This window comes from Pogona vitticeps, chromosome 1 (genome assembly GCF_051106095.1).
Source record: "Pogona vitticeps strain Pit_001003342236 chromosome 1, PviZW2.1, whole genome shotgun sequence".
Lineage (NCBI taxonomy): Eukaryota > Metazoa > Chordata > Lepidosauria > Squamata > Agamidae > Pogona > Pogona vitticeps.
In genome coordinates this window covers 328,166,954-328,176,696 of record NC_135783.1, presented here as the reverse complement: position 1 = coordinate 328,176,696, position 9,743 = coordinate 328,166,954, and the positions used below count along the sequence as shown (strand labels likewise).

Here is a 9,743-nt window from a genome sequence, read left to right as displayed (position 1 = left end):
ACCAACTCTGCCTTAAGGCAAGAGTCAAAGCCTCCCCAGTAATAGGGAGAATGTGGTGTGCTTCCCAAACAAAGAGGAAGCTTATTAAAGATGGGCACAAACCACAGTTCAGCCCTCTGGCTGCACAGCTATTCCATGGGCACCCCAGTGTCCCTAGCCCACCTCCTCCGGCGGGCATCCATTTAGAGGCAGAGGCTCTGAGTGGGTGTCTGCTAGAGGCAGCAGGGCTGGGAAGCTGGGGGGCCCACAGAACAGATGTGTAGCTGGAGGGCTGAACTGGCACCAATTGCAGAACCGAAGGTTCCCGCTCATCTCTAAAACTTATGTTTTCACAAAAAAGACAGTGAATAGGGTCAGGGTTCTTGGTTCCCCCCCCCCCCGCAATAAATAAATAAATCCCAGCATAGTCACCTCTAGATGTTGGTGTTCTGAGACAAAACCTCTGTTGTTTCAGCCTAGTTATACTTTACGTGTCAGTTTTGCTTTGATTTAGAATATGAAGACTTTGCAGGCCTAACAGTAGAAGCCTGGGCCTGGTGAAACCCCACCGTAACGTGGCTGAGCCACTGTGAGGTCACCTCCTACTCAGGCCTCTCAGAATGCCCACCACGCCACTAAACACTCTTGCTGCCACCAACCTTTCCTTTAAATAAAAAGGATAAGGGTTTCTTTCAAAGATAAAACTTGGTTTATTGGTTACAAAATAAAATAGGTAAATCACAGGAAGATAATCACGATGTAAATCAATCTCTTATTCACTTAAACACATAGACTTTCCCTCACTGACACCCAGGCATGCAGGCCTCTAACAAACTCTCTCACACTAGATCTCTCACTCTCTCACTCAATCAATCTGCCTCACACACTCTTCCACCCCCCTTTTTATACCAGCTCCTCCCCTTTAATTCCACCCTCCGTCACACCATTGGCTGATGATTCTCTGCCCAGCTGTGACGGACAGGTGAGGTCATGGCTGCCCATTACATCCACCATACTGAGAAACTCTCGTAACATTTCATATCAGGAGCACACTCTCTTAAGGCATATGGGATGAGGTTGGGTAGGATCTGGGTTAAGAAGCAGCAAGATGGGTGGCAGAGTCATGAGCCAGGGTAAAAAGTTGACACAGTCCTGGCTGGGGCAGAATCCATGGGCACGGAGTGGCAAGGATTTGATGGGGACAGATTCTAAGGGTAGAATACAGCAAGGGGCAGTAACATCTGGCGAGTTAGAGCACACTCAAATGGGAAGTGAGTGAGTGTTGGTGAGGGGAGAAGTTGAAAGAATAAATGTGAGTGAATTAGCCAACTTCTAACTCATTAGTCCAATGAGTCTGCTCTAACACTATAGCAAAGGAACAACTTTGCCTTTTCTTTTGGTTCTGACTTATGGCAACCCTTCCAGGGTTTTCTAGGTATAAGGTATCCAGAAGCAATTTCCCATTCTTTCTTTTAGAGGCACTCTAGGGCTATGTAGCTTGCCCAAGACCACACAGGCTGATTTTCTCCTACAAGAGTGTCCAAAATGTGATATAAAATGCTCGGGGTAGGCACATGTGGTCTATAGACCACCACTTGTGTATCATCATAGTAAGTACCAAACACAATCCTGATTCCTATCTATACAGCAGTTTTGAAAGGAATTATTTCAAGTGGGTGCTTGCTGGACTCCAGATGATTTGCACAATGAAAATTGATTTGCACAATATGGATATGTGACAGCTTAGTTTTGGTGGACTAGCATATGTCCACCATACTTATAGGGTCTTTAACACTAGTTCTAAAGGAATTACATTTCTGGTATGAATTTAAGACCTAGCAATGGCATTTGCTAGGTCTTAAGAAAACAAATTCATGACTAGCAGCAATGCATTAGGTACATACATGAGAGTGGAAATGTTAAGAAATGTTCTTTTTTTTAATGTCTATAACTTGCCCAATTATCTTTTGACATGTAATGCAATGTAAATATTTTAATAAGCAAAAATAAAATAAACAAATGTTCATTATTTATATTGTATCATATTTTAAAAAAACCAACAGTATTGAAATGATTTTTTAAAAAGTCTTATTTCCATCCATATATTCCTAATTCCTTTTCAAATACTTGAAAGGCTGTCATACAGAGGAGGGGAAGGAACTTTTTTTCAGTCATCCCAGAGTGCAGGACATGTAACAATGGGCTTAAGTCACAGAAAGCCAGATTTTGACTGAATTTCAAGGAAAAACTTCCTAATTGTTAGAATAGTAAGACAGTGAAATCAATTATCTCAAGAGGTGGTGAATGCTCCAATAAGAAAAATTTAGACAATTACCTGGCACATATCCTTTGATTTGTATTCCTGTATAGTGCCGACGTGGTGGCGCTGCGGGCTAAACCGCAGAAGCCTGTGCTGCAGGGTCAGAAGACCAAGCAGTCGTAAGATCGAATCCACACAACGGAGAGAGCGCCCGTCGCTTGTCCCAGCTCCCGCCAACCTAGCGGTTCGAAAGCATGCAAATGCAAGTAGATAAATAGGGACCACCTCGGTGGGAAGGTACCAGCATTCCGTGTCTAAGTCGCACTGGCCATGTGACCACGGAAGATTGTCTTCGGACAAAAGCACTGGCTCTATGGCTTGGAAACAGGGATGAGCACCGTCCCCTAGAGTCGAACACGACTGGACAAAAATAGTCAAGGGGAACCTTTACTTTTACCTTTATAGTGCAGGGGGTTGGACTCGATGACCTTATAGATCCCTGCAAATTTAATTATTCTATGATTCTTATTCAGAAGTGGGCTTCTGTAGAAACACTGGCTGCTGTTTTATTTATCCAGAAGGCCGTGGATGTCGCAACATCCCAAATCATTGTGAGGAAAAAAATAGCATTTGCCAAAGGGAAAGTGCAGAGTCAGATTGAATTAGAGAATAAGCAGAGCTTCATCCAAATTCTGGATGAAGGAACAACTCAACTTTTTTTCTGATCCAATCCAAATAATGCTGCAGGGGAGCTTACCCGTTGTGGGAGAGCACCAATGTTGTAGTGATATAATTTAAAGAAGATTGCTAATATCATGCCTGTGGAGGGCTTCAAACACTTGAAATGTGCTATATAAATGCAATGTATTTTTCCAAGTTGTTCTTGGCCACATTGGACAACGCTTTTTATTGTGATAACTGAATGTTTGCAATATTCGGTTATGTGTTTAGTGCCTGTGATTTAGCTAGAGAATTTCGAACAAGTTCAGGACCCTGCCTATAGGCTTAGAAAACATACATTGTTCTAATGGGAGCTGAAACTCGAACTACAGTCTGTTCGCTATTTAATCCCTTTGCTATACTGTGTTGGTCTTGCTATACCAAATATGAGAGCAAATACCATGCCACATATGTATCTTCTACAATAAAACGATCGATATATGGCCTGACGTTGCTGGAGAGTTCAGTTTTTACATTCAAGCCCAGAGCTGTTACAGTTCCTGCTGGGCTAGGCAGGAATTTTCATAGCCTGTTTACTAAGGGAATAGCTTTCAGTTTATAGAAGTTTTTTCATCGATGGATGGTACCATAAATTTTTAAGAAGGAGTCTATTTTGTTTTATTGACATATTCCTGCCACCGACAGTGTTGTTTTTAGGAGGAAATAATTGAACTGGTGTTAATGGCTGTGAATTGATATATGATGCCATGCTCAGATGGGCTCCTATGTGAAAGGTATAGATGCTGTGACCATTCTCTCTTGATCAGAACAGGCAGAGCTATTTCTTTCCATCTAGCTCCATATCAGTGCTAACACCCACAACTCTTTTCTGTCCATACTTCTTCATTCATGTTAAATGATTTTATCTTTCCCCCTCTTTATATTGACAGATTTAAGTTGTAACCCCTGATCTACAGATAAAGAAGGTGACAGAATGGATTCTTGATGAATATATTTGTTGTATGCTGTTCCCTTGAAAAAACTGGTCTCCAAAGTCTCAGTGGTTTTGAGAGTTCTGGAAGGCAATGTCTGGCACTCCTCATAAATCTCTTTCCTAATTAGCACTGCCACTGCCCAAGCTGACAGCACCAGCCTAAGTGCTGATGCCATCCTTGTCCTTCTCTGGCACATTGGCTCATTGATTCACTTATATCTCTCCTGCCTTGAACCACGTACTTCTCTGCCACCTCCTTGGCGCATGCACACACGCGCGCACACGCACACACAGACACACAGTACCGCTGCCAACTGGTCTTTCATAGTGTCAGTGGTGAACAAGTCAGCTGGGTGACAAGTTTTGTTGGGGGACTCATAATAACAGTTGTAGGCTTTCTTTTTTCCCCTTCTTCCTTTTCTACTCTTTTTGGTTGCTTCAGTGACTGCAGGCAGCATCCCTGCAGCCTTTCCCAAGTGCCTACTTCTTCTCTAACACCCATATTCCACACTGCCAGCAGAATCTGCCCAAAAAAGAATAGCATCTGATTCTGCCACAGCAGCACAAATCCCTAATAAAATCATTTTCCCTGCCTGATATACCCCAAATGGGCCTAAACTTAACATATTTCCTTCTTGATTTGTAATGTATTAATCTATGAATGTTCTAATTTTATTGTTGAGATTTTGATCTAAAATGTATTAAATGTGTATTAAATAAAATGTTTTATAGGGAAAGCATTTCACTAATTTCACACGCTAGCAAGGTTATGCTCAAAATCCTACAAGGTAGGCTTCAGCAGTATGTGGCCCGTGAACTCCCAGAAGTACAAGCTGGATTCCGAAGGGGCAGAGGAACTAGAGACCAAATTGCAAACATGCGCTGGATTATAGAGAAAGCCAGAGAGTTTCAGAAAAACATATACTTCTGCTTCATTGACTAAGCAACAGTTAAAACTGGATATGGAACTACTAATTGGTTAAAAATTGGGAAAGGAGTATAACAAGGCCTTGTATTGTCTCCCAGCCTATTTAACTTATATGCAGAATACATCATGCGAAAGGCAGGACTGGATGAATCCCAAGCCGGAATTAAGAGTGCTGGAAGAAATATCAACAACCTCCCATATGCAGATGATACCACTCTGATGGCAGAAAGTGAGGAGAAATTAAAGAACCTCTTAATGAGGATGAAAGAGGAGAGGGCCAAAATGGTCTGAAGTTCAACATAAAAAACAAAAAACAAAACTAAGATCATGGCCACTGGTCCATCACCTTCTGACAGATAGGAGGGGAAGATATGGCGGCAGTGTCAGATTTTACTTTCTTGGGCTCCATGATCACTGCAGACAGCATCTTAAAAAGCAGAGACATCACCTTGCCAACAAAAGTCCTCATAGTCAAAGTTATGGTTTTTCCAGTAGCAATGTATGGAAGTCAGAGCTGGACCATACAGAAGGCTGACTGCGAAATACAGTAATTGATGCTTTTGAATTGTGGTGCTGGAGGAGACTCTTGAGAGTTCTCTGGACTGCAAAGAGAACAAACCTATCCATTCTGAAGGAAATCAACCCTGAGTGTTCACTGGAAGGACAGATCCTGAAGCTGAGGCTTCAATACTTTGGCCATCTCATGAGAAGAGAAGACTGGAAAAGACCCTGATTTGGGGAAAGAGTGAAGGCAAGAGGAGAAGGGGACGACAGAGGACGAGATGTTTGGACAATGTCATCGAAGCTACGAACATGAATTTGACCCAACTCTTGGAGGCAGTGGACGACAGGAGGGCCTGGCATGCTCTGGTCCAATGTGGTCATGAAGAGTCAGACATGACTTAATGACTATACAACAACATGTACTAAGTAGATTCAACTGTGTATTAAGGTTAAAGACTTGATGTTGTACAGCTGGATAAAGTGATGTAATTTTTTCTTATTGGTCCCTAGATGTATAAAGTTAAAGGTAAAGGTTCCCCTTGACATTTAGTCTACTCGTGTCCGACTCTAGGGTGCGATGCTCATCCCCATTTCTAAGCCACAATGCCAGAGTTTGGCCATAGACAGTTTCCGTGGTCACATAGCCAGTGCAACTAGACACGGAACACCATTACCTTCCCACCAAGGTGTTATCTATTTATCTACTTGCATTTTTACATGCTTTCAAACTGCTAGGTTGGCAGGAGCTGGGAGAAGCGACGGGAGCTCACTCTGTTACGTGGATTTTATCTTATGACTGCTGGTCTTCTGACTTTGCAACACAGAGGCTTCTGCGGTTTAACTCACAGCACCACTATGTCCCTTCTAGATGTATAAAGGATATGTGTAAATGGGACATGGTATCTGCTGTGAGTCGGATCATTTATTTCTATACTACATATTGTATCATGTTGTGTTATGCTGCCAGTTGAATGTCTGAAATCTAAGTTGTCTGTAAATGTGTATATAGACTATGTTTAATTTTACTCTCAGTGTTGTAGTGTCTTTGCAACCTGATACCTCTTAACTCTGCTTATATCGAGAGAAAAAAGTTTAACCAAATTCTCAACACTTACGTAGTCCTAACCATATTAAACAAACAAAATACAATGGTATACAGATACAAATGTAAGTGGAGGATTTAGAAGATGATGCAGAGAAAACTGCTGCATTGCAGGATTGCGCCAGAGAATATCCTAACAGCAAATTCTTAGGAGATTTATAAGCAATTATTCCCACTTTTCATTTGGAAAGATCCAATTTGAAAAATACCTTCTGGTATTTTATACCATTCTATTTTGTGCAGGAATTGTACTAATTCCATTCTGATTGGTGTTTACTCTAAAAAAAATTACTCGTGAACATTCAAGAGATTCCATAAGACTTATTAAAAAAGTAAAATTAAATAAAGTAAATGGCCCTGAGAGGAGAAAGGAAAGGGTGTTTTTTTTGTCCTTTTTGAGTGAGAGGCTGTGAGGTTGCATTCTTCTTAATGGTTGTTATTGCATCCATAAACATAGGTCTCTTATCTTTTAAGACAGCTCTGCTTTTCAAGATGCGCCAACTGTATCACCTACTTCTGCTGCCAAGATCCTGATTAACAGAGCAGCAACCCGCCTATTTTCCTATACAGCTTCCACCATTATAGAAGAATTAAAGTCTGTGCATTGTTCTGGCAGGGCTGAGTCCAGGCTGAATGTGTGTGTGTGTGTCAGTAAGAGAGAAATCAAAAGTGAGAGTGAGAAAACAAGAAAGCAAGGGAGATCTTCCAGGGTGGCTAGGTTTGGCCAAGAGATACACAGTGTGTTATAAGACATGGCTCGATGAATGGAATGACTTATTGCCTCGAGCCCCCAATGCAGAGGAAGTGACTGTGAGTAAATATGGCTTTTTAAAATCCGCCTTTTCAAGACTCTAGCTTGGCCACCATCCAATCCTCTTAAATGAAGGGGCATGAGTCCCGATGGACTGTCAGGAGACATGTGTTGCTGTGCTTTTTCTTCTTCTTCTTCCAATCCTGCCTAAATATATCCTGTAGACAGTTTGCTAGGAAATGAAATTTGGCATTGACTTTCAAAGATTTGGAGATCTGATTTCCCGCTCCCTTGGGTAACACGCGTATGTCTGTCTGATTATGCAGATTTAATAGAAAGGGTAGAGACTCGCTGTACTCTTTTATCTGCCTGAAAAGTAAACAAAACTTTATTGTCTTCTTGTCTCTTTCCTGCTCTTTTAAAGCTCCTCTGAAGATTTAACATTCTGTTTGCATGAATTATAGAATAATTTGACATGGAAGCAGCAAGCCAAGTACATACGACTCGGCGCGGCTTCTTAATAGATGCCAAAAGACTTCACTGGCATCTTTCCGGTCAAGGCTGAGTGGTTCTTTTCTGAAGACGCAATAGGGGTATATTAATTATTATTGGGTGACTGGATGCACTTTCCTCCATCTCACTTGAGAAATTGCAGTTAATGAAATTAATTCAGTTGCCATCGTCGGATGATAAAATGTTGCTTAATTATTGTGAAGAAAACAAAGAAAAGGAAGGAAACCAAAGAAAAGAAAACAGAACAGATGAATTACTGATAGAATTTTTAACTGTGAAACTGGCAAGGAAGGAGGAAAGAAAAAAACATTATTTTGAAGGATGTGATGAAGGAAGTACAGTAGGCAAAGACTTGGAGAAATAAGCATTGAGAAAGAACAACACATTGAATTAGTTAGTCATACTGCATGTTTGCCATGCAACTTTGTTTTATTTTATTGCAGATGTCTAGGAAGCTATTGAGTGTGGATCCAATGCTTGTGGAAGGCAATGAAGGCTGTGGCTACATGGGAATTTGTCTTGCAATTTGGTCCATTCTGGAATGGGATGGTTTGTTCCTTTTCCTGGCACCCACACAATGTAAGTGGCAGCATCCCCAGAGCATTCCTGCTGTTGTTATGTGCCATCAAGGTGAAACAGACTTATACAACCTTAATAGGGCTTTGAAGGTAAGTGAGATATTTAAGGGGTACCTTTACCAGCTCCACACTTCCAGTGAGTTTCCATCACTGAGTGGAAATTTGACTCTAAGACTCCTAATTCCTAGTCTGTCACTCTATCTGCTACACCATGCTGGGTATCACAGAGCATTCATACCTATGTCTTTTTCAGTCCCTGTAAGGGGCTGCTCCTTTTTTTTAGGTGTGGGTAGGATTGTTCCATTTTGATTCCATTTCATGTGTGCAATGGCTGGAATTGAACCTAAGTGGTTGGCTGTTTGTCTCTTTGCTGAAACCATTCAACAGTCTTCAGAAATGGAACTCATGCATGATCCTTGCCTTTGTATGGCCAGGGAGAGGACTTTTTCAGATTTTTTTAAATTGTTGCTAATACATAAGCAATGCTTTGAAATGGATTCTTCCCCCCACCCCGTGCCGTCTCAAGACATCGCTGATGCACTATGTCTGTTTGAAACAACGAAAAAGAAATGCAAAACTCCTCTTCTCTCTAAGGTTGCTGTGGCATTTGCCCTTGTGGCCCCTGCTTGTCTTTCCCTCACAAAGGCTCACATCATGTTTTCTTCTCACTGCCAACATTGGATTACCTCAGTCCACAATATAAATGACGTTTGTCAGAACCCTTGTCTTGTGAACAGAAACAGAACGTATTTATTGGAATGAAGCGGATTGAATAATAACAGAAGTTCCTCAGATACACATTATACATAAGCAAATCATCAACAGTCCTCTCAGTACATACTTCTTTTCTCTTGCTATATCATTACCACCTTCTCTACCTATTTTCCTAACCAGCTCTATCTCTCTCAGTATCTGTTCCCTCTCTCTCTCTGACTAACCAGCCCTATCTGACTCCTCCTTCTCCCGCCAGGCCTCATGTAGCTGCTGTCTCCGCCTCTCCAGTCCTCTCATAGTTTCATGCAAATCAGCTCATGAATATGAATTGCATAAGTGATATGGGTGATCATCATAGTTACTTATCAGGAAGTGATTGATCAGTAAATGACTTCCTCCTTCATGCTTTGCTCTAGCCATGTAACAATCTTGAGAAATAGGATATTTTCCTTTTGAAGGGAAAGAAGTCTTGATCATGCTAAGCAGGGTTGTTATAGCTCTAGTGTGGTTGATCCTTGACTGCAGGTGTAAAGATTGCCACAAATGACATACTGCATTTCAAGGCAAGCCTGTTTAGCATGATCTGGGCATATGCAAGCTGGCTGTCTAGCTTCATCCCAAGTCATTCTCCTTTGCACATTTAAATGCCTAAAACATAGTAACAGAGCAAAGGATATATCCACCCGACTTCCAGGATCAGTCCCCCGCATCTCCTGGGAGGGACAGGAGAAGATCTGGCCTTGGCAGTCACTGTCCATCA

The 9,743-nt window shown here is 41.6% G+C and overlaps 1 long non-coding RNA gene across 1 annotated transcript; it reads left to right on the top strand.

Annotated features, from left to right (window-relative positions):
- Positions 1-699: 699 nt before the first annotated feature.
- Positions 700-9,236, top strand: LOC144586066 (uncharacterized). Its single transcript, XR_013540781.1, has 2 exons — positions 700-7,237; positions 8,135-9,236. It is a non-coding gene; the product is annotated as an uncharacterized LOC144586066 (long non-coding RNA).
- Positions 9,237-9,743: the final 507 nt, after the last annotated feature.